Genomic DNA, 26358 nt, shown 5'->3' with positions numbered 1-26358 from the left:
GCCACAATGATAACCATGGCATTACGAAAAAAGGCACACTCACCTTTTCTGTTGCCAGGGCCACCAAACAACTGAAATGACACCTTTGCCAGTGTTTACGTGGGTAATGACGCTGACCACGGGTAGAATTTCGTTAACTGACGCAGTCCTCGTTAGTATAGTGGACAGTATCTGCGCCTGTCACGCGGTAGACCGGGGTTCGATTCCCCGACGGGGAGGTCGTTTCGGGAAGTTAAGCTTTATGTTCCTGCAACTATGATAGCAAAACCGCTCAGCCAACATGGCTGAACTTCCACCCTGTCTTTAAAGTGAGGCTCTTTACGTGTTAGGCCACTATGATAACCATGGTATTACAAAAAAAGGCACACTGACCTTTTCTGTTTCCAGGGCCGCCAAACCTATTAAATGACACCTTAGCCAGTGTTTACGTGGGCAATGACGCTGACCACGGGTAGAATTTCGTTAACTGACGCAGTCCTCGTTAGTATAGTGGACAGTATCTCCGCCTGTCACGCGGAAGACCGGGGTTCGATTCCCCGACGGGGAGGTCGTTTCGTGAAGTTAAGCTTTATGTTCCTGCAACTATGATAGCAAAACCGCTCAGCCAACATGGCTGAACTTCCACCCTGTCTTTAAAGTGAGGCTCTTTACGTGTTAGGCCACTATGATAACCATGGTATTACAAAAAAAGGCACACTGACCTTTTCTGTATCCAGGGCCGCCAAACCACTTAAATGACACCTTAGCCAGTGTTTACGTGGGCAATGACGCTGACCACGGGTAGAATTTCATGAACTGACGCAGTCCTCGTTAGTATAGTGGACAGTATCTACGCCTGTCACACGCAAGACCGGGGTTCGATTCCCCGATGGGGAGTTAGTTATTTGAAGTTAAGCTTTATGTTCCTGCAACTATGATAGCAAAACCGAAAAGCCAACATGGCTTAACTTCCACCCTGTCTTCAAAGTGAGGCTATTCACGTGTTTGGCCACAATGATAACCATGGCCTTACGAAAAAAGGCACACTAACCTTTTCTGTTGCCAGGGCCACCAAACCACTGAAATGACACCTTTGCCAGTTTACGTGGACAATGACGCTGACCACGGGTAGAATTTCTTTGACTTACGCAGTCCTCGTTAGTATAGTGGACAGTATCTCCGCCTGTCACGCGGAAGACCGGGGTTCAATTCCCCGACGGGGAGGTAGTTTCGTGAAGTTAAGCTTTATGTTCCTGCAACTATTATAGCAAAACCGCTCAGCCAACATGGCTGAACTTCCACCCTGTCTTTAAAGTGAGGTTCTTCACGTGTTAGGCCACTATGATAACCATGGTATTACAAATAAAGGCACACTGACCTTTTCTGTTTCCAGGGCCGCCAAACCACTTAAATGACACCTTAGCCAGTGTTTACGTGGGCAATGACGCTGACCACGGGTAGAACTTCACTAACCACCGCAGTCTTCGTTAGTATAGTGGACAGTATCTCCGCCTGTCCCGCGGAAGACCGGGGTTCGATTCCCCGACGGGGAGTTTGTTTTTTTAAGTTAAGCTTTATGTTCCTGCAACAATGATAGCAAAACCGAAAAGCCAACATGGCTGAACTTCCACCCTCTCTTGAAAGTGAGGCTATACTCGTGTTTGGCCACAATGATAATCATGGCATTACGAAAAAAGGCACACTAACCTTTTCTGTTGCCAGGGCCACCAAACCACTGAAATGACACCTTAGCCAGTGTTTACGTGGGCAATGACGCTGACCACGGGTAGAACTTCACTAACCACCGCAGTCTTCGTTAGTATAGTGGACAGTATCTACGCCTGTCACGCGCAAGACCGGGGTTCGATTCCCCGTCGGGGAGGTAGTTTCGTCAAGTTTAGCTTTATGTTCCTGCAACTATGACAGCAAAACCGGTCAGCCAACATGGCTGAACTTCCACCCTGTCTTGAAAGTGAGGCTGTTCACGTGTTAGGCCACAATGATAACCATGGCATTACGAAAAAAGGCACACTAACCTATTCAGTTGCCAGGGCCACCAAACCACTGAAATTACACCCATGCCAGTTTACGTGGGCAATGACGCTGACCACGGGTAGAACTTCATTATCCACCGCAGTCCTCGTTAGTATAGTGGACAGTATCTCCGCCTGTCACGCGGAAGAACGGGGTTCGATTCCCCGACGGGGAGGTAGTTTTGTGAAGTTAAGCTTTATGTTGCTGCAACTATGAGAGCAAACCGAAAAGCCAACATGGCTTAACTTCCACCCTGTCTTCAAAGTGAGGCTATTCACCTGTTTGGCCACAATGATAACCATGGCATTACGAAAAAAGGCACACTCACCTTTTCTGTTGCCAGGGCCACCAAACAACTGAAATGACACCTTTGCCAGTGTTTACGTGGGTAATGACGCTGACCACGGGTAGAATTTCTATGTCTTACGCAGTCCTCGTTAGTATAGTGGACAGTATCTCCACCTGTCACGCAGAAGACCGGGGTTCGATTCCCCGACGGGAAGGTCGTTTCGTGAAGTTAAGCTTTATGTTCCTGCAACTATGATAGCAAAACCACTCAGCCAACATGGCTGAACTTCCACCCTGTCTTTAAAGTGAGGCGATACACGTGTTTGGCCACAATGATAACCATGGCATTACGAAAAAAGGCACACTAACCTATTCTGTTGCCAGGGCCACCAAACCACTGAAATGACACCAATGCCAGTGTTTACGTGGGCAATGACGCTGACCACGGGTAGAACTTCACTAACTACCGCAGTCCTCGTTAGTATAGTGGACAGTATCTCCGCCTGTCACGCGGAAGACCGGGGTTCGATTCCCCGATGGGGAGTTAGTTATTTGAAGTTAAGCTTTATGTTCCTGCAACTATGATAGCAAAACCGGTCAGCCAACATGGCTGAACTTCCACCCTGTCTTGAAAATGAGGCTGTTCACGTGTTAGGCCACAATGATAACCATGGCATTACGAAAAAAGGCACACTAACCTATTCTGTTGCCAGGGCCACCAAACCACTGAAATGACACCAATGCCAGTGTTTACGTGGGCAATGACGCTGACCACGGGTAGAACTTCACTAACCACCGCACTCCTCGTTAGTATAGTGGACAGTATCTCCGCCTGTCACGCGGAAGACCGGAGTTCGATTCCCAGATGGGGAGTTAGTTATTTGAAGTTAAGCTTTATGTTCCTGCAACTATGATAGCAAAACCGAAAAGCCAACATGGCTTAACTTCCACCCTGTCTTCAAAGTGAGGCTATTCACGTGTTTGGCCACAATGATAACCATGGCCTTACGAAAAAAGGCACACTAACTTTTTCTGTTGCCAGGGCCACCAAACCACTGAAATTACACCTTTGCCAGTTTACGTGGACAATGACGCTGACCACGGGTAGAATTTCTATGTCTTACGCAGTCCTCGTTAGTATAGTGGACAGTATCTCCGCCTGTCACGCGGAAGACCGGGGTTCGATTCCCCGACGTGGAGGTAGTTTTGTGAAGTTAAGCTTTATGTTCCTGCAACTATGAGAGCAAACCAAAAAGCCAACATGGCTTAACTTCCACCCTGTCTTCAAAGTGAGGCTATTCACGTGTTTGGCCACAATGATAACCATGGCCTAACGAAAAAAGGCACACTAACCTTTTCTGTTGCCAGGGCCACCAAACCACTGAAATGACACCTTTGCCAGTGTTTACGTGGACAATGACGCTGACCACGGGTAGAATTTCTTAGACTTACGCAGTCCTCGTTAGTATAGTGGACAGTATCTCCGCCTGTCACGCGGAAGACCGCGTTTCGATTCCCCGACGGGGAGGTAGTTTCGTGAAGTTAAGCTTTATGTTGCTGCAACTATGAGAGCAAACCAAAAAGCCAACATGGCTTAACTTCCACCCTGTCTTTAAAGTGAGGCTCTTCACGTGTTAGGCCACTATGATAACCATGGTATTACAAAAAAAAGGCACACTGACCTTTTCTGTTTCCAGGGCCGCCAAACCACTTAAATGACACCTTAGCCAGTGTTTACGTGGGCAATGACGCTGACCACGGGTAGAACTTCACTAACCGCCGCAGTCCTCGTTAGTATAGTGGACAGTATCTCCGTCTGTCACGCGGAAGACTGGGGTTCGATTCCCCGATGGGGAGTTAGTTATTTGAAGTTAAGCTTTATGTTCCTGCAACTATGATAGCAAAACCGAAAAGCCAACATGGCGGAACTTCCACCCTCTCTTGAAAGTGAGGCAATACACGTGTTTGGCCACAATGATAACCATGGCATTACGAAAAAAGGCACACTAACCGATTCTGTTGCCAGGGCCACCAAACCACTGAAATGACACCAATGCCAGTGTTTACGTGGGCAATGACGCTGACCACGGGGAGAATTTCGTTCACTTACGCAGTCCTCGTTACTATAGTGGACAGTATCTCCGCCTGTCACGCGCAAGACCGGGGTTCGATTCCCCGCCGGGGAGGTAGTTTCGTCAAGTTTAGCTTTATGTTCCTGCAACTATGACAGCAAAACCGGTCAGCCAACATGGCTGAACTTCCACCCTGTCTTGAAAGTAAGGCTGTTCACGTGTTAGGCCACAATGATAACCATGGCATTACGAAAAAAGGCACACTAACCTATTCAGTTGCGAGGGCCACCAAACCACTGAAATTACACCAATGCCAGTTTACGTGGGCAATGACGCTGACCACGGGTAGAACTTCATTATCCACCGCAGTCCTCGTTAGTATAGTGGACAGTACTTCCGCCTGTCACGCGGAAGACCGGGGTTTGATTGCCCGACGGGTAGGTAGTTTTGTGAAGTTAAGCTTTATGTTCCTGCAACTATGAGAGCAAACCGAAAAGCCAACATGGCTTAACTTCCACCCTGTCTTCAAAGTGAGGCTATTCACGTGTTTGGCCACAATGATAACCATGGCATTACGAAAAAAGGCACACTAACCTTTTCTGTTGCCAGGGCCACCAAACCACTGAAATCACACCTTTGCCGGTGTTTACGTGGGTAATGACGCTGACCACGGGTAGAATTTCATTGTCTTACGCAGTCCTCGTTAGTATAGTGGACAGTATCTGCGCCTGTCATGCGGAAGACCGGGGTTCGATTCCCCGACGGTGAGGTAGTTCCGTGAAGGTAAGCTTTATGTTCCTGCAACTATGATAGCAAAACCGCTCAGCCAACATGGCTGAACTTCCACCCTGTCTTGAAAGTGAGGCTCTTCACGTGTTTGGCCACTCTGATAACCATGGTATTACAAAAAAAGGCACACTGACCTTTTCTGTTTCCAGGGCCGCCAAACCACTTAAATGACACCTTTGCCGGTGTTTACGTGGGTAATGACGCTGACCACGGGTAGAATTTCATTGTCTCACGCAGTCCTCGTTAGTATAGTGGACAGTATCTCCGCCTGTCACGCGGAAGAACGGGGTTCGATTCCCCGACGGGAAGTTAGTTATTTGAAGTTAAGCTTTATGTTCCTGCAACTATGATAGCAAAACCGAAAAGTCAACATGGCTGAACTTCCACCCTCTCTTGAAAGTGAGGCTATACACGTGTTTGGCCACAATGATAACCATGGCATTACGAAAAAAGGCACACTAACCTATTCTGTTGCCAGGGCCACCAAACCACTGAAATGACACCTATGCCAGTGTTTACGTGGGCAATGACGCTGACCACGGGTAGAATTTCGTTAACGGACGCAGTCCTCGTTAGTATAGTGGACAGTATCTACGCCTGTCACGCGCAAGACCGGGGTTCGATTCCCCGTCGGGGAGGTAGTTTCGTCAAGTTTAGCTTTATGTTCCTGCAACTATGACAGCAAAACCGGTCAGCCAACATGGCTGAACTTCCACCCTGTCTTGAAAGTGAGGCTGTTCACGTGTTTGGCCACAATGATAACCATGGTATTACAAAAAAAGGCGCACTGACCTTTTCTGTTTCCAGGGCCGCCAAACCACTTAAATGACACCTTAGCCAGTTTTACGTGGGCAATTACGCTGACCATGGGTAGAACTTCATGAACCACCGCAGTCCTCGTCAGTATAGTGGACAGTATCTCCGCCTGTCACACGGAAGACCGGGCTTCGATTCCCCGACGGGGAGTTAGTTATTTGAAGTTAAGCTTTATGTTCCTGCAACTATGATAGCAAAACCGAAAAGCCAACATGGCTGAACTTCCACCCTCTCTTGAAAGTGAGGCTATACACGTGTTTGGCCACAATGATAACCATGGCATTCCGAAAAAAGTCACACTAACCTATTCTGTTGCCAGGGTGGCCAAACCACTGAAATGACACCAATGCCAGTGTTTACGTGGGCAATGACGCTGACAACGGGTAGAATTTCGTTGACTTACGCAGTCCTCGTTAGTATAGTGGACAGTATCTCCGCCTGTCACGCGGAAGACCGGGGTTCGATTCCCTGTCGGGGGAGGTAGTTTCGTCAAGTTTAGCTTTATGTTCCTGCAACTATGACAGCAAAACCGGTCAGCCAACATGGCTGAACTTCCTCCCTGTCTTGAAAGTGAGGCTGTTCACGTGTTAGGCCACAATGATAACCATGGCATTACGAAAAAAGGCACACTAACCAATTCAGTTGCCAGGGCCACCAAACCACTGAAATTACACCCATGCCAGTTTACGTGGGCAATGACGCTGACCACGGGTAGAACTTCATTATCCACCGCAGTCCTCGTTAGTATAGTGGACAGTATCTCCGCCTGTCACGCGGAAGACCGGGGTTCGATTGCCCGACGGGGAGGTAGTTTTGTGAAGTAAAGCTTTATGTTCCTGCAACTATGAGAGCAAACCGAAAAGCCAACATGGCTTAACTTCCACCCTGTCTTCAAAGTGAGGCTATTCACGTGTTTGGCCACAATGATAACCATGGCATTACGAAAAAAGGCACACTCACCTTTTCTGTTGCCAGGGCCACCAAACAACTGAAATGACACCTTTGCCAGTGTTTACGTGGGTAATGACGCTGACCACGGGTAGAATTTCGTTAACTGACGCAGTCCTCGTTAGTATAGTGGACAGTATCTGCGCCTGTCACGCGGAAGGCCGGGGTTCGATTCCCCGACGGGGAGGTCGTTTCGTGAAGTTAAGCTTTATGTTCCTGCAACTATGATAGCAAAACCGCTCAGCCAACATGGCTGAACTTCCACCCTGTCTTTAAAGTGAGGCTCTTTACGTGTTAGGCCACTATGATAACCATGGTATTACAAAAAAAGGCACACTGACCATTTCTGTTTCCAGGGCCGCCAAACCTATGAAATGACACCTTAGCCAGTGTTTACGTGGGCAATGACGCTGACCACGGGTAGAATTTCGTTAACTGACGCAGTCCTCGTTAGTATAGTGGACAGTATCTCCGCCTGTCACGCGGAAGACCGGGGTTCGTTTCCCCGACGCGGAGGTCGTTTCGTGAAGTTAAGCTTTATGTTCCTGCAACTATGATAGCAAAACCGCTCAGCCAACATGGCTGAACTTCCACCCTGTCTTTAAAGTGAGGCTCTTTACGTGTTAGGCCACTATGATAACCATTGGTATTACAAAAAAAGGCACACTGACCTTTTCTGTTTCCAGGGCCGCCAAACCACTTAAATGACACCTTAGCCAGTGTTTACGTGGGCAATGACGCTGACCACGGGTAGAATTTCGTTAACTGACGCAGTCCTCGTTAGTATAGTGGACAGTATCTACGCCTGTCACACGCAAGACCGGGGTTCGATTCCCCGTCGGGGGAGGTAGTTTCGTCAAGTTTAGCTTTATGTTCCGGCAACTATGACAGCAAAACCGGTCAGCCAACATGGCTGAACCTCCACCCTGTCTTGAAAGTGAGGCTGTTCACGTGTTTGGCCACAATGATAACCATGGCATTACGAAAAAAGGCACACTAACCTATTCTGTTGCCAGGGCCACCAAACCACTGAAATGACACCAATGCCAGTGTTTACGTGGGCAATGACGCTGACCACGGGTAGAACTTCACTAACCACCGCACTCCTCGTTAGTATAGTGGACAGTATCTCCGCCTGTCACGCGGAAGACCGGGGTTCGATTCCCAGATGGGGAGTTAGTTATTTGAAGTTAAGCTTTATGTTCCTGCAACTATGATAGCAAAACCGAAAAGCCAACATGGCTTAACTTCCACCCTGTCTTCAAAGTGAGGCTATTCACGTGTTTGGCCACAATGATAACCATGGCCTTACGAAAAAAGGCACACTAACCTTTTCTGTTGCCAGGGCCACCAAACCACTGAAATGACACCTTTGCCAGTTTACGTGGACAATGACGCTGACCACGGGTAGAATTTCTTTGACTTACGCAGTCCTCGTTAGTATAGTGGACAGTATCTCCCCCTGTCACGCGGAAGACCGGGGTTCAATTCCCCGACGGGCAGGTAGTTTCGTGAAGTTAAGCTTTATGTTCCTGCAACTATTATAGCAAAACCGCTCAGCCAACATGGCTGAACTTCCACCCTGTCTTTAAAGTGAGGCTCTTTACGTGTTAGGCCACTATGATAACCATGGTATTACAAAAAAAGGCACACTGACCTTTTCTGTTTCCAGGGCCGCCAAACCTATTAAATGACACCTTTGCCAGTGTTTACGTGGGTAATGACGCTGACCACGGGTAGAATTTCGTTAACTGACGCAGTCCTCGTTAGTATAGTGGACAGTATCTGCGCCTGTCACGCGGAAGGCCGGGGTTCGATTCCCCGACGGGGAGGTCGTTTCGTGAAGTTAAGCTTTATGTTCCTGCAACTATGATAGCAAAACCGCTCAGCCAACATGGCTGAACTTCCACCCTGTCTTTAAAGTGAGGCTCTTTACGTGTTAGGCCACTATGATAACCATGGTATTACAAAAAAAGGCACACTGACCATTTCTGTTTCCAGGGCCGCCAAACCTATGAAATGACACCTTAGCCAGTGTTTACGTGGGCAATGACGCTGACCACGGGTAGAATTTCGTTAACTGACGCAGTCCTCGTTAGTATAGTGGACAGTATCTCCGCCTGTCACGCGGAAGACCGGGGTTCGTTTCCCCGACGCGGAGGTCGTTTCGTGAAGTTAAGCTTTATGTTCCTGCAACTATGATAGCAAAACCGCTCAGCCAACATGGCTGAACTTCCACCCTGTCTTTAAAGTGAGGCTCTTTACGTGTTAGGCCACTATGATAACAATTGGTATTACAAAAAAAGGCACACTGACCTTTTCTGTTTCCAGGGCCGCCAAACCACTTAAATGACACCTTAGCCAGTGTTTACGTGGGCAATGACGCTGACCACGGGTAGAATTTCGTTAACTGACGCAGTCCTCGTTAGTATAGTGGACAGTATCTACGCCTGTCACACGCAAGACCGGGGTTCGATTCCCCGTCGGGGGAGGTAGTTTCGTCAAGTTTAGCTTTATGTTCCGGCAACTATGACAGCAAAACCGGTCAGCCAACATGGCTGAACCTCCACCCTGTCTTGAAAGTGAGGCTGTTCACGTGTTTGGCCACAATGATAACCATGGCATTACGAAAAAAGGCACACTAACCTATTCTGTTGCCAGGGCCACCAAACCACTGAAATGACACCAATGCCAGTGTTTACGTGGGCAATGACGCTGACCACGGGTAGAACTTCACTAACCACCGCACTCCTCGTTAGTATAGTGGACAGTATCTCCGCCTGTCACGCGGAAGACCGGGGTTCGATTCCCAGATGGGGAGTTAGTTATTTGAAGTTAAGCTTTATGTTCCTGCAACTATGATAGCAAAACCGAAAAGCCAACATGGCTTAACTTCCACCCTGTCTTCAAAGTGAGGCTATTCACGTGTTTGGCCACAATGATAACCATGGCCTTACGAAAAAAGGCACACTAACCTTTTCTGTTGCCAGGGCCACCAAACCACTGAAATGACACCTTTGCCAGTTTACGTGGACAATGACGCTGACCACGGGTAGAATTTCTTTGACTTACGCAGTCCTCGTTAGTATAGTGGACAGTATCTCCCCCTGTCACGCGGAAGACCGGGGTTCAATTCCCCGACGGGCAGGTAGTTTCGTGAAGTTAAGCTTTATGTTCCTGCAACTATTATAGCAAAACCGCTCAGCCAACATGGCTGAACTTCCACCCTGTCTTTAAAGTGAGGCTCTTTACGTGTTAGGCCACTATGATAACCATGGCATTACGAAAAAAGGCACACTCACCTTTTCTGTTGCCAGGGCCACCAAACCACTGAAATGACACCTTTGCCAGTGTTTACGTGGGCAATGACGCTGACCACGGGTAGAACTTCACTAACTTCCGCAGTCCTCGTTAGTATAGTGGACAGTATCTCCGCCTGTCACGCGGAAGACCGGGGTTCGATTCCCCGACGGGGAGGTAGTTTTGTGAAGTTAAGCTTTATGTTCCTGCAACTATGAGAGCAAACCGAGAAGCCAACATGGCTTAACTTCCACCCTGTCTTCAAAGTGAGGCTATTCACGTGTTTGGCCACAATGATAACCATGGCCTTACGAAAAAAGGCACACTCACCTTTTCTGTTGCCAGGGCCACCAAACCACTGAAATGACACCTTTACCAGTTTACGTGGACAATGACGCTGACCACGGGTAGAATTTCTTTGACTTACGCAGTCCTCGTTAGTATAGTGGACAGTATCTCCGCCTGTCACGCGGAAGACCGGGGTTCGATTCCCTGACGGGGAGGTAGTTTTGTGAAGTTAAGCTTTATGTTCCTGCAACTATGAGAGCAAACCGAAAAGCCAACATGGCTTAACTTCCACCCTGTCTTCAAAGTGAGGCTATTCACGTGTTTGGCCACTATGATAACCATGGTATTACAAAAAAAGGCACACTGACCTTTTCTGTGTCCAGGGCCGCCAAACCACTTAAATGACACCTTAGCCAGTGTTTACGTGGGCAATGACGCTGACCACGGGTAGAACTTCACTAACCACCGCAGTCCTCGTTAGTATAGTGGACAGTATCTCCGCCTGTCACGCGGATGACCGGGGTTCGATTCCCCGACGGGGAGTTTGTTTTTTTAAGTTAAGCTTTATGTTCCTGCAACTATGAGAGCAAAACCCAAAAGCCAACATGGCTGAACTTCCACCCTCTCTTGAAAGTGAGGCTATACTTGTGTTTGGCCACAATGATAATCATGGCATTACAAAAAAAGGCACACTAACCTTTTCTGTTGCCAGGGCCACCAAACCACTGAAATGACACCTTAGCCAGTGTTTACGTGGGCAATGACGCTGACCACGGGTAGAACTTCACTAACCACCGCAGTCTTCGTTAGTATAGTGGACAGTATCTACGCCTGTCACGCGCAAGACCGGGGTTCGATTCCCCGTCGGGGAGGTAGTTTCGTCAAGTTTAGCTTTATGTTCCTGCAACTATGACAGCAAAACCGCTCAGCCAACATGGCTGAACTTCCACCCTGTCTTGAAAGTGAGGCTGTTCACGTGTTAGGCCACAATGATAACCATGGTATTACAAAAAAAGGCACACTAACCTATTCAGTTGCCAGGGCCACCAAACCACTGAAATTACACCCATGCCAGTTTACGTGGGCAATGACGCTGACCACGGGTAGAATTTCTATGTCTTACGCAGTCCTCGTTAGTATAGTGGACAGTATCTCCGCCTGTCACGCGGAAGACCGGGGTTCGATTCCCCGACGGGGAGGTCGTTTCGTGAAGTTAAGCTTTATGTTCCTGCAACTATGATAGCAAAACCGCTCAGCCAACATGGCTGAACTTCCACCCTGTCTTTAAAGTGAGGCTCTTTACGTGTTAGGCCACTATGATAACCATGGCATTACGAAAAAAGGCACACTCACCTTTTCTGTTGCCAGGGCCACCAAACCACTGAAATGACACCTTAGCCAGTGTTTACGTGGGCAATGACGCTGACCACGGGTAGAACTTCACTAACTTCCGCAGTCCTCGTTAGTATAGTGGACAGTATCTCCGCCTGTCACGCGGAAGACCGGGGTTCGATTCCCCGACGGGGAGGTAGTTTTGTGAAGTTAAGCTTTATGTTCCTGCAACTATGAGAGCAAACCGAGAAGCCAACATGGCTTAACTTCCACCCTGTCTTCAAAGTGAGGCTATTCACGTGTTTGGCCACAATGATAACCATGGCCTTACGAAAAAAGGCACACTCACCTTTTCTGTTGCCAGGGCCACCAAACCACTGAAATGACACCTTTACCAGTTTACGTGGACAATGACGCTGACCACGGGTAGAATTTCTTTGACTTACGCAGTCCTCGTTAGTATAGTGGACAGTATCTCCGCCTGTCACGCGGAAGACCGGGGTTCGATTCCCCGACGGGGAGGTAGTTTTGTGAAGTTAAGCTTTATGTTCCTGCAACTATGAGAGCAAACCGAAAAGCCAACATGGCTTAACTTCCACCCTGTCTTCAAAGTGAGGCTATTCACGTGTTTGGCCACTATGATAACCATGGTATTACAAAAAAAGGCACACTGACCTTTTCTGTTTCCAGGGCCGCCAAACCACTTAAATGACACCTTAGCCAGTGTTTACGTGGGCAATGACGCTGACCACGGGTAGAATTTCGTTAACTGACGCAGTCCTCGTTAGTATAGTGGACAGTATCTCCGCCTGTCACGCGGAAGACCGGGGTTCGATTCCCCGACGGGGAGTTTGTTTTTTTAAGTTAAGCTTTATGTTCCTGCAACTATGAGAGCAAAACCGAAAAGCCAACATGGATGAACTTCCACCCTCTCTTGAAAGTGAGGCTATACTCGTGTTTGGCCACAATGATAATCATGGCATTACGAAAAAAGGCACACGAACCTTTTCTGTTGCCAGGGCCACCAAACCACTGAAATGACACCTTAGCCAGTGTTTACGTGGGCAATGACGCTGACCACGGGTAGAACTTCACTAACCACCGCAGTCTTCGTTAGTATAGTGGACAGTATCTACGCCTGTCACGCGCAAGACCCGGGTTCGATTCCCCGTCGGGGAGGTAGTTTCGTCAAGTTTAGCTTTATGTTCCTGCAACTATGACAGCAAAACCGGTCAGCCAACATGGCTGAACTTCCACCCTGTCTTGAAAGTGAGGCTGTTCACGTGTTAGGCCACAATGATAACCATGGCATTACGAAAAAAGGCACACTAACCTATTCAGTTGCCAGGTCCACCAAACCACTGAAATTACACCCATGCCAGTTTACGTGGGCAATGACGCTGACCACGGGTAGAACTTCATTATCCACCGCAGTCCTCGTTAGTATAGTGGACAGTATCTACGCCTGTCACGCGGAAGACCGGGGTTCGATTCCCCGACGGGGAGGTAGTTTTGTGAAGTTAAGCTTTATGTTCCTGCAACTATGAGAGCAAACCGAAAAGCCAACATGGCTTAACTTCCACCCTGTCTTCAAAGTGAGGCTATTCACCTGTTTGGCCTAAATGATAACCATGGCATTACGAAAAAAGGCACACTCACCTTTTCTGTTGCCAGGGCCACCAAACAACTGAAATGACACCTTTGCCAGTGTTTACGTGGGTAATGATGCTGACCACGGGTAGAATTTCTATGTCTTACGCAGTCCTCGTTAGTATAGTGGACAGTATCTCCGCCTGTCACGCGGAAGACTGGGGTTCGATTCCCCGACGGGAAGGTCGTTTCGTGAAGTTAAGCTTTATGTTCCTGCAACTATGATAGCAAAACCACTCAGCCAACATGGCTGAACTTCCACCCTGTCTTTAAAGTGAGGCTATACACGTGTTTGGCCACAATGATAACCATGGCATTACGAAAAAAGGCACACTAACCTATTCTGTTGCCAGGGCCACCAAACCACTGAAATGACACCAATGCCAGTGTTTACGTGGGCAATGACGCTGACCACGGGGAGAATTTCGTTAACTTACGCAGTCCTCGTTAGTATAGTGGACAGTATCTCCGCCTGTCACGCGGCAGACCGGGCTTTGATTCCCCAATGAGGAGGTAGTTTTGTAAAGTTAACCTGAATGTTCCTGCAACTATGATAGCAAAACCGGTCAGCCAACATGGCTGAACTTCCACCCTGTCTTGAAAATGAGGCTGTTCACGTGTTAGGCCACAATGATAACCATGGTATTACAAAAAAAGGCACACTAACCTATTCAGTTGCCAGGGCCACCAAACCACTGAAATGACACCCATGCCAGTTTACGTGGGCAATGACGCTGACCACGGGTAGAACTTCATTATTCACCGCAGTCCTCGTTAGTATAGTGGACAGTATCTCCGCCTGTCATGCGGAAGACCGGGGTTCGATTCCCCGATGGGGAGGTGGTTTTGTGAAGTTAAGCTTTATGTTCCTGCAACTATGAGAGCAAACCGAAAAGCCAACATGGCTGAACTTCCACCCTGTCTTCAAAGTGAGGCTATTCACGTGTTTGGCCACAATGATAACCATGGCATTACGAAAAAAGGCACACTCACCTTTTCTGTTGCCAGGGCCACCAAACCACTGAAATGACACCTTTGCCAGTGTTTACGTGGGCAATGACGCTGACCACGGGTAGAACTTCACTAACTTCCGCAGTCCTCGTTAGTATAGTGGACAGTATCTCCGCCTGTCACGCGGAAGACCGGCGTTCGATTCCCCGACGGGGAGGTAGTTTTGTGAAGTTAAGCTTTATGTTCCTGCAACTATGAGAGCAAACCGAAAAGCCAACATGGCTTAACTTCCACCCTGTCTTCAAAGTGAGGCTATTCACGTGTTTGGCCACTATGATAACCATGGTATTACAAAAAAAGGCACACTGACCTTTTCTGTTTCCAGGGCCGCCAAACCACTTAAATGACACCTTAGCCAGTGTTTACGTGGGCAATGACGCTGACCACGGGTAGAACTTCACTAACCACCGCAGTCCTCGTTAGTATAGTGGACAGTATCTCCGCCTGTCACGCGGAAGACCGGGGTTCGATTCCCCGATGGGGAGTTAGTTATTTGAAGTTAAGCTTTATGTTCCTGCAACGATGATAGCAAAACCGAAAAGCCAACATGGCTGAACTTCCACCCTCTCTTGAAAGTGAGGCTATACTCGTGTTTGGCCACAATGATAATCATGGCATTACGAAAAAAGGCACACTAACCTTTTCTGTTGCCAGGGCCACCAAACCACTGAAATGACACCTTAGCCAGTGTTTACGTGGGCAATGACGCTGACCACGGGTAGAACTTCACTAACCACCGCAGTCCTCGTTAGTATAGTGGACAGTATCTTCGCCTGTCACGCGGAAGACCGGGGTTTGATTCCCCGACGGGGAGTTAGTTATTTGAAGTTAAGCTTTATGTTCCTGCAGCTATGACAGCAAAACCGAAAAGTCAACATGGCTGAACTTCCACCCTCTCTTGAAAGTGAGGCTATACACGTGTTTGGCCACAATGATAACCATGGCATTACGAAAAAAGGCACACTAACCTATTCTGTTGCCAGGGCCACCAAACCACTGAAATGACACCTTAGCCAGTGTTTACGTGGGCAATGACGCTGACCACGGGTAGAACTTCACTAACCACCGCAGTCCTCGTTAGTATAGTGGACAGTATCTCCGCCTGTCACGCGGCAGACCGGGGTTCGATTCCCCGATGAGGAGGTAGTTTTGTAAAGTTAACCTTAATGTTCCTGCAACTATGATAGCAAAACCGGTCAGCTAACATGGCTGAACTTCCACCCTGTCTTGAAAATGAGGCTGTTCACGTGTTTGGCCACAATGATAACCATGGTATTACAAAAAAAGTCACACTAAACTATTCTGTTGCCAGGGCCGCCAAACTACTGAAATGACACCTTTGCCAGTGTTTACGTGGGCAATGACGCTGACCACGGGTAGAACTTCACTAACTTCCGCAGTCCTCGTTAGTATAGTGGACAGTGTCTCCGCCTGTCACGCGCAAGACCGGGGTTCGTTTACCCGTCGGGGAGGTAGTTTCGTCAAGTTTAGCTTTATGTTCCTGCAACTATGACAGCAAAACCGGTCAGCCAACATGGCTGAACTTCCACCCTGTCTTGAAAGTGAGGCTGTTCACGTGTTAGGCCACAATGATAACCATGGCATTACGAAAAAAGGCACACTAACCTATACAGTTGCCAGGGCCACCAAACCACTGAAATGACACCCATGCCAGTTTACGTGGGCAATGACGCTGACCACGGGTAGAACTTCATTATCCACCGCAGTCCTCGTTAGTATAGTGGACAGTATCTCCGCCTGTCACGCGGAAGACCGGGGTTCGATTGCCCGACGGGGAGGTAGTTTTGTGAAGTTAAGCTTTATGTTCCTGCAACTATGACAGCAAAACCGGTCAGCCAACATGGCTGAACTTCCACCCTGTCTTGAAAGTGAGGCTGTTCACGTGTTAGGCCACAATGATAACCATGGCATTACGAAAAAAGGCACACTAACCTTTCCAGTTGCCAGGGCCACCAAACCACTGAAATGACACCCATGCCAGTTTACGTGGGCAATGACGCTGACCACGGGTAGAACTTCATTATCCACCGCAGTCCTCGTTAGTATAGTGGACAGTATCTCCGCCTGTCACGCGGAAGACCGTGGTTCGATTCCCCGACGGGGAGGTAGTTTCGTGAAGTTAAGCTTTATGTTCCTGCAACTATGAGAGCAAACCGAAAAGCCAACATGGCTTAACTTCCACCCTGTCTTCAAAGTGAGGCTATTCACGTGTTTGGCCACAATGATAACCATGGCATTACGAAAAAAGGCACATTCACCTTTTCTGTTGCCAGGGCCACCAAACCACTGAAATGACACCTTAGCCAGTGTTTACGTGGGCAATGACGCTGACCACGGGTAGAACTTCACTAACTTCCGCAGTCCTCGTTAGTATAGTGGACAGTATCTCCGCCTGTCACGCGGAAGACCGGGGTTCGATTCCCCGACGGGGAGGTAGTTTTGTGAAGTTAAGCTTTATGTTCCTGCAACTATGAGAGCAAACCGAGAAGCCAACATGGCTTAACTTCCACCCTGTCTTCAAAGTGAGGCTATTCACGTGTTTGGCCACAATGATAACCATGGCCTTACGAAAAAAGGCACACTCACCTTTTCTGTTGCCAGGGCCACCAAACCACTGAAATGACACCTTTACCAGTTTACGTGGACAATGACGCTGACCACGGGTAGAATTTCTTTGACTTACGCAGTCCTCGTTAGTATAGTGGACAGTATCTCCGCCTGTCACGCGGAAGACCGGGGTTCGATTCCCCGACGGGGAGGTAGTTTTGTGAAGTTAAGCTTTATGTTCCTGCAACTATGAGAGCAAACCGAAAAGCCAACATGGCTTAACTTCCACCCTGTCTTCAAAGTGAGGCTATTCACGTGTTTGGCCACTATGATAACCATGGTATTACAAAAAAAGGCACACTGACCTTTTCTGTTTCCAGGGCCGCCAAACCACTTAAATGACACCTTAGCCAGTGTTTACGTGGGCAATGACGCTGACCACGGGTAGAATTTCGTTAACTGACGCAGTCCTCGTTAGTATAGTGGACAGTATCTCCGCCTGTCACGCGGAAGACCGGGGTTCGATTCCCCGACGGGGAGGTAGTTTCGTGAAGTTAAGCTTTATGTTCCTGCAACTATGATAGCAAAACCGCTCAGCCAACATGGCTGAACTTCCACCCTGTCTTTAAAGTGAGGTTCTTCACGTGTTAGGCCACTATGATAACCATGGTATTACAAATAAAGGCACACTGACCTTCTCTGTTTCCAGGGCCGCCAAACCACTTAAATGACACCTTAGCCAGTGTTTACGTGGGCAATGACGCTGACCACGGGTAGAACTTCACTAACTTCTGCAGTCCTCGTTAGTATAGTGGACAGTATCTCCGCCTGTCACGCGGAAGACCGGGGTTCGATTCCCCGACGGGGAGTTTGTTTTTTTAAGTTAAGCTTTATGTTCCTGCAACTATGAGAGCAAAACCGAAAAGCCAACATGGATGAACTTCCACCCTCTCTTGAAAGTGAGGCTATACTCGTGTTTGGCCACAATGATAATCATGGCATTACGAAAAAAGGCACACGAACCTTTTCTGTTGCCAGGGCCACCAAACCACTGAAATGACACCTTAGCCAGTGTTTACGTGGGCAATGACGCTGACCACGGGTAGAACTTCACTAACCACCGCAGTCTTCGTTAGTATAGTGGACAGTATCTACGCCTGTCACGCGCAAGACCCGGGTTCGATTCCCCGTCGGGGAGGTAGTTTCGTCAAGTTTAGCTTTATGTTCCTGCAACTATGACAGCAAAACCGGTCAGCCAACATGGCTGAACTTCCACCCTGTCTTGAAAGTGAGGCTGTTCACGTGTTAGGCCACAATGATAACCATGGCATTACGAAAAAAGGCACACTAACCTATTCAGTTGCCAGGTCCACCAAACCACTGAAATTACACCCATGCCAGTTTACGTGGGCAATGACGCTGACCACGGGTAGAACTTCATTATCCACCGCAGTCCTCGTTAGTATAGTGGACAGTATCTACGCCTGTCACGCGGAAGACCGGGGTTCGATTCCCCGACGGGGAGGTAGTTTTGTGAAGTTAAGCTTTATGTTCCTGCAACTATGAGAGCAAACCGAAAAGCCAACATGGCTTAACTTCCACCCTGTCTTCAAAGTGAGGCTATTCACCTGTTTGGCCTAAATGATAACCATGGCATTACGAAAAAAGGCACACTCACCTTTTCTGTTGCCAGGGCCACCAAACAACTGAAATGACACCTTTGCCAGTGTTTACGTGGGTAATGATGCTGACCACGGGTAGAATTTCTATGTCTTACGCAGTCCTCGTTAGTATAGTGGACAGTATCTCCGCCTGTCACGCGGAAGACTGGGGTTCGATTCCCCGACGGGAAGGTCGTTTCGTGAAGTTAAGCTTTATGTTCCTGCAACTATGATAGCAAAACCACTCAGCCAACATGGCTGAACTTCCACCCTGTCTTTAAAGTGAGGCTATACACGTGTTTGGCCACAATGATAACCATGGCATTACGAAAAAAGGCACACTAACCTATTCTGTTGCCAGGGCCACCAAACCACTGAAATGACACCAATGCCAGTGTTTACGTGGGCAATGACGCTGACCACGGGGAGAATTTCGTTAACTTACGCAGTCCTCGTTAGTATAGTGGACAGTATCTCCGCCTGTCACGCGGCAGACCGGGCTTTGATTCCCCAATGAGGAGGTAGTTTTGTAAAGTTAACCTGAATGTTCCTGCAACTATGATAGCAAAACCGGTCAGCCAACATGGCTGAACTTCCACCCTGTCTTGAAAATGAGGCTGTTCACGTGTTAGGCCACAATGATAACCATGGTATTACAAAAAAAGGCACACTAACCTATTCAGTTGCCAGGGCCACCAAACCACTGAAATGACACCCATGCCAGTTTACGTGGGCAATGACGCTGACCACGGGTAGAACTTCATTATTCACCGCAGTCCTCGTTAGTATAGTGGACAGTATCTCCGCCTGTCATGCGGAAGACCGGGGTTCGATTCCCCGATGGGGAGGTGGTTTTGTGAAGTTAAGCTTTATGTTCCTGCAACTATGAGAGCAAACCGAAAAGCCAACATGGCTGAACTTCCACCCTGTCTTCAAAGTGAGGCTATTCACGTGTTTGGCCACAATGATAACCATGGCATTACGAAAAAAGGCACACTCACCTTTTCTGTTGCCAGGGCCACCAAACCACTGAAATGACACCTTTGCCAGTGTTTACGTGGGCAATGACGCTGACCACGGGTAGAACTTCACTAACTTCCGCAGTCCTCGTTAGTATAGTGGACAGTATCTCCGCCTGTCACGCGGAAGACCGGCGTTCGATTCCCCGACGGGGAGGTAGTTTTGTGAAGTTAAGCTTTATGTTCCTGCAACTATGAGAGCAAACCGAAAAGCCAACATGGCTTAACTTCCACCCTGTCTTCAAAGTGAGGCTATTCACGTGTTTGGCCACTATGATAACCATGGTATTACAAAAAAAGGCACACTGACCTTTTCTGTTTCCAGGGCCGCCAAACCACTTAAATGACACCTTAGCCAGTGTTTACGTGGGCAATGACGCTGACCACGGGTAGAACTTCACTAACCACCGCAGTCCTCGTTAGTATAGTGGACAGTATCTCCGCCTGTCACGCGGAAGACCGGGGTTCGATTCCCCGATGGGGAGTTAGTTATTTGAAGTTAAGCTTTATGTTCCTGCAACGATGATAGCAAAACCGAAAAGCCAACATGGCTGAACTTCCACCCTCTCTTGAAAGTGAGGCTATACTCGTGTTTGGCCACAATGATAATCATGGCATTACGAAAAAAGGCACACTAACCTTTTCTGTTGCCAGGGCCACCAAACCACTGAAATGACACCTTAGCCAGTGTTTACGTGGGCAATGACGCTGACCACGGGTAGAACTTCACTAACCACCGCAGTCCTCGTTAGTATAGTGGACAGTATCTTCGCCTGTCACGCGGAAGACCGGGGTTTGATTCCCCGACGGGGAGTTAGTTATTTGAAGTTAAGCTTTATGTTCCTGCAGCTATGACAGCAAAACCGAAAAGTCAACATGGCTGAACTTCCACCCTCTCTTGAAAGTGAGGCTATACACGTGTTTGGCCACAATGATAACCATGGCATTACGAAAAAAGGCACACTAACCTATTCTGTTGCCAGGGCCACCAAACCACTGAAATGACACCTTAGCCAGTGTTTACGTGGGCAATGACGCTGACCACGGGTAGAACTTCACTAACCACCGCAGTCCTCGTTAGTATAGTGGACAGTATCTCCGCCTGTCACGCGGCAGACCGGGGTTCGATTCCCCGATGAGGAGGTAGTTTTGTAAAGTTAACCTTAATGTTCCTGCAACTATGATAGCAAAACCGGTCAGCTAACATGGCTGAACTTCCACCCTGTCTTGAAAATGAGGCTGTTCACGTGTTTGGCCACAATGATAACCATGGTATTACAAAAAAAGTCACACTAAACTATTCTGTTGCCAGGGCCGCCAAACTACTGAAATGACACCTTTGCCAGTGTTTACGTGGGCAATGACGCTGACCACGGGTAGAACTTCACTAACTTCCGCAGTCCTCGTTAGTATAGTGGACAGTGTCTCCGCCTGTCACGCGCAAGACCGGGGTTCGTTTACCCGTCGGGGAGGTAGTTTCGTCAAGTTTAGCTTTATGTTCCTGCAACTATGACAGCAAAACCGGTCAGCCAACATGGCTGAACTTCCACCCTGTCTTGAAAGTGAGGCTGTTCACGTGTTAGGCCACAATGATAACCATGGCATTACGAAAAAAGGCACACTAACCTATACAGTTGCCAGGGCCACCAAACCACTGAAATGACACCCATGCCAGTTTACGTGGGCAATGACGCTGACCACGGGTAGAACTTCATTATCCACCGCAGTCCTCGTTAGTATAGTGGACAGTATCTCCGCCTGTCACGCGGAAGACCGGGGTTCGATTGCCCGACGGGGAGGTAGTTTTGTGAAGTTAAGCTTTATGTTCCTGCAACTATGACAGCAAAACCGGTCAGCCAACATGGCTGAACTTCCACCCTGTCTTGAAAGTGAGGCTGTTCACGTGTTAGGCCACAATGATAACCATGGCATTACGAAAAAAGGCACACTAACCTTTCCAGTTGCCAGGGCCACCAAACCACTGAAATGACACCCATGCCAGTTTACGTGGGCAATGACGCTGACCACGGGTAGAACTTCATTATCCACCGCAGTCCTCGTTAGTATAGTGGACAGTATCTCCGCCTGTCACGCGGAAGACCGTGGTTCGATTCCCCGACGGGGAGGTAGTTTCGTGAAGTTAAGCTTTATGTTCCTGCAACTATGAGAGCAAACCGAAAAGCCAACATGGCTTAACTTCCACCCTGTCTTCAAAGTGAGGCTATTCACGTGTTTGGCCACAATGATAACCATGGCATTACGAAAAAAGGCACATTCACCTTTTCTGTTGCCAGGGCCACCAAACCACTGAAATGACACCTTTGCCAGTGTTTACGTGGGCAATGACGCTGACCACGGGTAGAACTTCACTAACTTCCGCAGTCCTCGTTAGTATAGTGGACAGTATCTCCGCCTGTCACGCGGAAGACCGGGGTTCGATTCCCCGACGGGAGGTAGTTTTGTGAAGTTAAGCTTTATGTTCCTGCAACTATTATAGCAAAACCGCTCAGCCAACATGGCTGAACTTCCACCCTGTCTTTAAAGTGAGGTTCTTCACGTGTTAGGCCACTATGATAACCATGGTATTACAAATAAAGGCACACTAACCTATTCTGTTGCCAGGGCCACCAAACCACTGAAATGACACCAATGCCAGTGTTTACGTGGGCAATGACGCTGACCACGGGTACAATTTCGTTAACTGACGCAGTCCTCGTTAGTATAGTGGACAGTATCTCCGCCTGTCACGCGGAAGACCGGGGTTCGATTCCCCCATGGGGAGTTAGTTATTTGAAGTTAAGCTTTATGTTCCTGCAACTATGATAGCAAAACCGAAAAGCCAACATGGCTGAACTTCCACCCTCTCTTGAAAGTGAGGCAATACACGTGTTTGGCCACAATGATAGCCATGGCATTACGAAAAAAGGCACACTAACCTATTCTGTTGCCAGGGCCACCAAACCACTGAAATGACACCAATGCCAGTGTTTACGTGGGCAATGACGCTGACCACGGGTACAATTTCGTTAACTGACGCAGTCCTCGTTAGTATAGTGGACAGTATCTACGCCTGTCACGCGCAAGACCGGGGTTCGATTCCCTGTCGGGGAGGTAGTTTCGTCAAGTTTAGCTTTATGTTCCTGCAACTATGACAGCAAAACCGGTCAGCCAACATGGCTGAACCTCCACCCTGTCTTGAAAGTGAGGCTGTTCACGTGTTTGGCCACAATGATAACCATGGCATTACGAAAAAAGGCACACTAACCTATTCTGTTGCCAGGGCCACCAAACCACTGAAATGACACCTTTGCCAGTGTTTACGTGGGTAATGACGCTGACCACGGGTAGAATTTCATTGACTTACGCAGTCCTCGTTAGTATAGTGGACAGTATCTCCGCCTGTCACGCGGAAGACCGGGGTTCGATTCCCCGACGGGGAGGTAGTTTTGTGAAGTTAAGCTTTATGTTCCTGCAACTATGAGAGCAAACCGAAAAGCCAACATGGCTTAACTTCCACCCTGTCTTCAAAGTGAGGCTATTCACGTGTTTGGCCACTATGACAACCATGGTATTACAAAAAAAGGCACACTGACCTTTTCTGTTTCCAGGGCCGCCAAACCACTTAAATGACACCTTAGCCAGTGTTTACGTGGGCAATGACGCTGACCACGGGTAGAACTTCACTAACCACCGCAGTCCTCGTTAGTATAGTGGACAGTATCTCCGCCTGTCACGCGGAAGACCGGGGTTCGATTCCCCGACGGGGAGTTTGTTTTTTTAAGTTAAGCTTTATGTTCCTGCAACTATGAGAGCAAAACCCAAAAGCCAACATGGCTGAACTTCCACCCTCTCTTGAAAGTGAGGCTATACTTGTGTTTGGCCACAATGATAATCATGGCATTACAAAAAAAGGCACACTAACCTTTTCTGTTGCCAGGGCCACCAAACCACTGAAATGACACCTTAGCCAGTGTTTACGTGGGCAATGACGCTGACCACGGGTAGAACTTCACTAACCACCGCAGTCTTCGTTAGTATAGTGGACAGTATCTACGCCTGTCACGCGCAAGACCGGGGTTCGATTCCCCGTCGGGGAGGTAGTTTCGTCAAGTTTAGCTTTATGTTCCTGCAACTATGACAGCAAAACCGCTCAGCCAACATGGCTGAACTTCCACCCTGTCTTGAAAGTGAGGCTGTTCACGTGTTAGGCCACAATGATAACCATGGTATTACAAAAAAAGGCACACTAACCTATTCAGTTGCCAGGGCCACCAAACCACTGAAATTACACCCATGCCAGTTTACGTGGGCAATGACGCTGACCACGGGTAGAATTTCTATGTCTTACGCAGTCCTCGTTAGTATAGTGGACAGTATCTCCGCCTGTCACGCGGAAGACCGGGGTTCGATTCCCTGACGGGGAGGTCGTTTCGTGAAGTTAAGCTTTATGTTCCTGCAACTATGATAGCAAAACCGCTCAGCCAACATGGCTGAACTTCCACCCTGTCTTTAAAGTGAGGCTCTTTACGTGTTAGGCCACTATGATAACCATGGCATTACGAAAAAAGGCACACTCACCTTTTCTGTTGCCAGGGCCACCAAACCACTGAAATGACACCTTTGCCAGTGTTTACGTGGGCAATGACGCTGACCACGGGTAGAACTTTACTAACTTCCGCAGTCCTCGTTAGTATAGTGGACAGTATCTCCGCCTGTCACGCGGAAGACCGGGGTTCGATTCCCCGACGGGGAGGTAGTTTTGTGAAGTTAAGCTTTATGTTCCTGCAACTATGAGAGCAAACCGAGAAGCCAACATGGCTTAACTTCCACCCTGTCTTCAAAGTGAGGCTATTCACGTGTTTGGCCACAATGATAACCATGGCCTTACGAAAAAAGGCACACTCACCTTTTCTGTTGCCAGGGCCACCAAACCACTGAAATGACACCTTTACCAGTTTACGTGGACAATGACGCTGACCACGGGTAGAATTTCTTTGACTTACGCAGTCCTCGTTAGTATAGTGGACAGTATCTCCGCCTGTCACGCGGAAGACCGGGGTTCGATTCCCCGACGGGGAGGTAGTTTTGTGAAGTTAAGCTTTATGTTCCTGCAACTATGAGAGCAAACCGAAAAGCCAACATGGCTGAACTTCCACCCTGTCTTCAAAGTGAGGCTATTCACGTGTTTGGCCACTATGATAACCATGGTATTACAAAAAAAGTCACACTGACCTTTTCTGTTTCCAGGGCCGCCAAACCACTTAAATGACACCTTAGCCAGTGTTTACGTGGGCAATGACGCTGACCACGGGTAGAATTTCGTTAGCTGACGCAGTCCTCGTTAGTATAGTGGACAGTATCTCCGCCTGTCACGCGGAAGACCGGGGTTCGATTCCCCGACGGGTAGGTAGTTTCGTGAAGTTAAGCTTTATGTTCCTGCAACTATGATAGCAAAACCGCTCAGCCAACATGGCTGAACTTCCACCCTGTCTTTAAAGTGAGGCTCTTCACGTGTTAGGCCACTATGATAACCATGGTATTACAAAAAAAGGCACACTAACCTATTCTGTTGCCAGGGCCACCAAACCACTGAAATGACACCAATGCCAGTGTTTACGTGGGCAATGACGCTGACCACGTGTAGAACTTCACTAACTTCTACAGTCCTCGTTAGTATAGTGGATAGTATCTCCGCCTGTCACGCGGAAGACCGGGGTTCGATTCCCCGACGGGGAGGTAGTTTCGTGAAGTCAAGCTTTATGTTCCTGCAACTATTATAGCAAAACCGCTCAGCCAACATGGCTGAACTTCCACCCTGTCTTTAAAGTGAGGTTCTTCACGTGTTAGGCCACTATGATAACCATGGTATTACAAATAAAGGCACACTGACCTTTTCTGTTTCCAGGGCCGCCAAACCACTTAAATGACACCTTAGCCAGTGTTTACGTGGGCAATGACGCTGACCACGGGTAGAACTTCACTAACTTCTGCAGTCCTCGTTAGTATAGTGGACAGTATCTCCGCCTGTCACGCGGAAGACCGGGGTTCGATTCCCCGACGGGGAGGTAGTTTTGTGAAGTTAAGCTTTATGTTCCTGCAACTATGAGAGCAAACCGAAAAGCCAACATGGCTTAACTTCCACCCTGTCTTCAAAGTGAGGCTATTCACCTGTTTGGCCTAAATGATAACCATGGCATTACGAAAAAAGGCACACTCACCTTTTCTGTTGCCAGGGCCACCAAACAACTGAAATGACACCTTTGCCAGTGTTTACGTGGGTAATGATGCTGACCACGGGTAGAATTTCTATGTCTTACGCAGTCCTCGTTAGTATAGTGGACAGTATCTCCGCCTGTCACGCGGAAGTCCGGGGTTCGATTCCCCGACGGGAAGGTCGTTTCGTGAAGTTAAGCTTTATGTTCCTGCAACTATGATAGCAAAACCGGTCAGCCAACATGGCTGAACCTCCACCCTGTCTTGAAAGTGAGGCTATACACGTGTTAGGCCACTATGATAACCATGGCATTACGAAAAAAGGCACACTAACCTATTCTGTTGCCAGGGCCACCAAACCACTGAAATGACACCAATGCCAGTGTTTAC

The 26358-nt window shown here is 48.3% G+C and overlaps 1 protein-coding gene and 23 non-coding genes across 29 annotated transcripts in view; 23 read left to right on the top strand and 1 right to left on the bottom strand.

The window, feature by feature from the left end:
- cadpsa (Ca2+-dependent activator protein for secretion a) overlaps positions 1 to 26358 on the bottom strand; it is a 200355-nt gene that overhangs the window by 70196 nt on the left and 103801 nt on the right. The window lies entirely within an intron of this gene.
- Positions 476 to 547, top strand: trnad-guc (transfer RNA aspartic acid (anticodon GUC)). Its single transcript has one exon. It is a non-coding gene; the product is annotated as a tRNA-Asp (tRNA).
- Positions 1132 to 1203, top strand: trnad-guc (transfer RNA aspartic acid (anticodon GUC)). The gene has a single exon. It is a non-coding gene; the product is annotated as a tRNA-Asp (tRNA).
- Positions 2774 to 2845, top strand: trnad-guc (transfer RNA aspartic acid (anticodon GUC)). The gene has a single exon. It is a non-coding gene; the product is annotated as a tRNA-Asp (tRNA).
- Positions 10332 to 10403, top strand: trnad-guc (transfer RNA aspartic acid (anticodon GUC)). The gene has a single exon. It is a non-coding gene; the product is annotated as a tRNA-Asp (tRNA).
- Positions 10986 to 11057, top strand: trnad-guc (transfer RNA aspartic acid (anticodon GUC)). The gene has a single exon. It is a non-coding gene; the product is annotated as a tRNA-Asp (tRNA).
- Positions 11642 to 11713, top strand: trnad-guc (transfer RNA aspartic acid (anticodon GUC)). Its single transcript has one exon. It is a non-coding gene; the product is annotated as a tRNA-Asp (tRNA).
- On the top strand, positions 11971 to 12042 carry trnad-guc (transfer RNA aspartic acid (anticodon GUC)). The gene has a single exon. It is a non-coding gene; the product is annotated as a tRNA-Asp (tRNA).
- On the top strand, positions 12297 to 12368 carry trnad-guc (transfer RNA aspartic acid (anticodon GUC)). Its single transcript has one exon. It is a non-coding gene; the product is annotated as a tRNA-Asp (tRNA).
- trnad-guc (transfer RNA aspartic acid (anticodon GUC)) lies at positions 12625 to 12696 on the top strand. Its single transcript has one exon. It is a non-coding gene; the product is annotated as a tRNA-Asp (tRNA).
- On the top strand, positions 14265 to 14336 carry trnad-guc (transfer RNA aspartic acid (anticodon GUC)). The gene has a single exon. It is a non-coding gene; the product is annotated as a tRNA-Asp (tRNA).
- Positions 14921 to 14992, top strand: trnad-guc (transfer RNA aspartic acid (anticodon GUC)). Its single transcript has one exon. It is a non-coding gene; the product is annotated as a tRNA-Asp (tRNA).
- trnad-guc (transfer RNA aspartic acid (anticodon GUC)) lies at positions 16890 to 16961 on the top strand. The gene has a single exon. It is a non-coding gene; the product is annotated as a tRNA-Asp (tRNA).
- Positions 17216 to 17287, top strand: trnad-guc (transfer RNA aspartic acid (anticodon GUC)). Its single transcript has one exon. It is a non-coding gene; the product is annotated as a tRNA-Asp (tRNA).
- Positions 17544 to 17615, top strand: trnad-guc (transfer RNA aspartic acid (anticodon GUC)). Its single transcript has one exon. It is a non-coding gene; the product is annotated as a tRNA-Asp (tRNA).
- On the top strand, positions 17873 to 17944 carry trnad-guc (transfer RNA aspartic acid (anticodon GUC)). The gene has a single exon. It is a non-coding gene; the product is annotated as a tRNA-Asp (tRNA).
- trnad-guc (transfer RNA aspartic acid (anticodon GUC)) lies at positions 19513 to 19584 on the top strand. The gene has a single exon. It is a non-coding gene; the product is annotated as a tRNA-Asp (tRNA).
- On the top strand, positions 20169 to 20240 carry trnad-guc (transfer RNA aspartic acid (anticodon GUC)). Its single transcript has one exon. It is a non-coding gene; the product is annotated as a tRNA-Asp (tRNA).
- On the top strand, positions 23124 to 23195 carry trnad-guc (transfer RNA aspartic acid (anticodon GUC)). Its single transcript has one exon. It is a non-coding gene; the product is annotated as a tRNA-Asp (tRNA).
- Positions 23452 to 23523, top strand: trnad-guc (transfer RNA aspartic acid (anticodon GUC)). The gene has a single exon. It is a non-coding gene; the product is annotated as a tRNA-Asp (tRNA).
- On the top strand, positions 24437 to 24508 carry trnad-guc (transfer RNA aspartic acid (anticodon GUC)). The gene has a single exon. It is a non-coding gene; the product is annotated as a tRNA-Asp (tRNA).
- trnad-guc (transfer RNA aspartic acid (anticodon GUC)) lies at positions 24763 to 24834 on the top strand. Its single transcript has one exon. It is a non-coding gene; the product is annotated as a tRNA-Asp (tRNA).
- On the top strand, positions 25420 to 25491 carry trnad-guc (transfer RNA aspartic acid (anticodon GUC)). The gene has a single exon. It is a non-coding gene; the product is annotated as a tRNA-Asp (tRNA).
- On the top strand, positions 25749 to 25820 carry trnad-guc (transfer RNA aspartic acid (anticodon GUC)). The gene has a single exon. It is a non-coding gene; the product is annotated as a tRNA-Asp (tRNA).

This window comes from Idiotropiscis lumnitzeri, chromosome 11, assembly GCF_059441095.1.
Source record: "Idiotropiscis lumnitzeri isolate Australia: NSW breed Sydney's pygmy pipehorse chromosome 11, RoL_Ilum_1.0, whole genome shotgun sequence".
Lineage (NCBI taxonomy): Eukaryota > Metazoa > Chordata > Actinopteri > Syngnathiformes > Syngnathidae > Idiotropiscis > Idiotropiscis lumnitzeri.
This window is presented reverse-complemented; position numbering and strand designations above follow the sequence as displayed.